The 2,431-nt window shown below is 34.4% G+C and overlaps 1 pseudogene across 1 annotated transcript in view; it reads left to right on the plus strand.

Annotated features, from left to right (window-relative positions):
- Nucleotides 1-2,043, plus strand: part of LOC116093398 — a 140,411-nt pseudogene extending 138,368 nt beyond the window's left edge. The window contains exon 2 of the transcript XR_004119707.1: nucleotides 1,242-2,043. The product of XR_004119707.1 is annotated as an ARL14 effector protein pseudogene (transcript). The remainder of the gene's footprint in view (nucleotides 1-1,241) is intronic.
- Nucleotides 2,044-2,431: the final 388 nt, after the last annotated feature.

Raw genomic sequence — 2,431 nt, forward strand, 5'->3', positions numbered from 1 at the left:
TTTATCCTAGCCATTCTGACTGGTGTGAGGTGGAATCTCAGGGTTGTTTTGATTTGCATTTCCTTAAATGCAAATGTTTTTAAGTTTATTCTTCCTTGTTTGCATCCTTATCTCTGTTGTTTTTGTTTCAATTGTGTTTTTATTGCTTTTATCCTCTAAATTTGTGCATGTATATACATTATACTATATATACATGTATCTATATGTATATGCATATATTTACATGTATGTATATATATATATATATGTATATGAATGTTTAGTGATTACCTTTGTAAGGTTTATCATGTTTTTATTTAACAATAAAAAATATACATAAGTTAAACTCTATATTATTTTTTAAAGTGACTTCAGAAAACTGTAATTATATTCAGTTTTGTATTTACATTTTTATTTTTTCTAATTACCATCTTCTTATCTTTAGTCTTTGACTGCTGTGATGATCTTGCTATTGTTTCTGGGAATGTATAATTACAAATTCTATATCAAGACATAAGGATTTTTTCTTTATACATATTTTTCGTTCTACATGGAAAATATCAATCTTCTAGAATGCATAAATTGACCACTTTTTCTATTGTATCATGAAATAAAATTGAGAGATTATAAAATTTGTCAAGAAGTGATATACATAATTGAAATGGGAAAGACAAATGCAAAAGAAAGGAGATCATAAATAGACAAATAATAGAAAGAAGCTAGAAGAAAGTCTTTAAAATGTCAAATTGTACAAGTTTAAAGTTAACATTTTGAGAAGATCACATATGAATGTCCAAATAAGTTCTAAGCCCAAGAGTAATGGAAAAATGTTTTTGTATGGTATAGCAGGTATATGAGTCTATATTCCTAGTTGTTTCTTGTGTACGTTACACATCTTGAAAAGAGAAACCATTTGAATTTGACTGTGTGAGACCATGGATCCATAGTTACCCTGAAAAAAAAGGAGTGTAGTTTTAGAAAACAAAAATATTAGTGTGAATTTTCTCAGTTAATGTGGATTTAAAAAAATTAAATAAAATATTTAAAGAAAAAAAAAAAACTACAAACCCGGTCTGTGAGGAGCAGGTGGTGGTGTGGGAAACCAAGCTTGGCCTGTGCAGTTATGGTACTTCTGTAGCCCTAAGGAGACCAGTGGCAGCTCAGATGGACTGGGCCATGTGGCTATTAACCTACCAAAGAGATTTCTAGACAAAATAAAATAGGGGAAAATATAGATTCAAGGACGATGGATCTGTGTTCAGCTTTGTACCACACACGACTGCCATAAAACCTTCTACACTCAGCACACAGGTTTCAAGACATTGAAAGAATTGTCATCAAATGACATCCTTTTACTTCAGCTTAGAACTGGAATGACACTTTCTGGAAATAATACAATTTATCTCCATCATGTAAAAATTTATATTGACAGATTTGAAGTTATTGAAGTCATGTTGTGACCCATTTAACATACACAAGAAGCTAGCCAAAAATAATCTGCATGTAATTGACTTAGATGATGTCACTTTTCTGAGTGCAAAGTTTGGAAGACAGCTCGTACCTGGTTGGAAGCTTTGCCCAAAATGTACCCAGATCATCAATGGAAGTGTGGGTGTTGATTCAGATGCCAGCCAGAGATAGAAACCCAAGTCAGATGGAAGGACTGCTAAATCTCTGAGGTCACTACAGTTTAAAAACCCAGGAAAGCAAACTGAATTTGCTCCAGAAAGTGGTAAAAAGGAGAAAAGAAATCTCACCAAAAATGCAAGTGCTGCTTCCGACAGACAAATTATTACAGCAAAGAGTAAGGTGTATGACAACCAGGGCCTGCTGAATTTCAGTGGCATGGACCTCTGCGACTTCTTAGACAAAGACTGCTTGGGATGCTTCTATGCCTGCCCCACTTGTGGCTCTACCAAATGTGGGTCCAAGTGCCAATATGACCACAAGTGGCTATATGAGCAGATAGAGATTGAAGAGAGAGAGATAATCCATAATAAACATGCTGCAAAAGCATAAGGTATGTTATCTCCCTGTCACCCACATGATATTTTACAAAAATGATCACCCAAATATTGATCAGCAAAGACTAAAACGAAGCGAAGAAATGAACAGTGACATTTCTGGAAGTGAAATTTGGATCAGTCGTAAATGGAATTGTAGACGTCATTGCTGGTCATGTAAGTGTTGATTACCATTGCTGTTATGGAGATGTGTGCACCAGAGGAACCTGATGATGGAAACTTACCCACACTGCTGAGAGAAGCCGTTGGGATGAGCAAGAAGACAGTCCTAGACAAAGCTATGGTGAAACCTTAAATGTTAAAGGCTGTTTATTGTAAATAGATAATTTTACAACATTGGAATGGTCAGAAAAGTTCCTCTGCAATGTTACTAATAAAACAAATGCTGTTCAGACTACCCTTAGGCAAGACAATAAAACTCCAGTTCT

The sequence above is a fragment of the Mastomys coucha genome, chromosome X, assembly GCF_008632895.1.
Source record: "Mastomys coucha isolate ucsf_1 chromosome X, UCSF_Mcou_1, whole genome shotgun sequence".
NCBI lineage: Eukaryota > Metazoa > Chordata > Mammalia > Rodentia > Muridae > Mastomys > Mastomys coucha.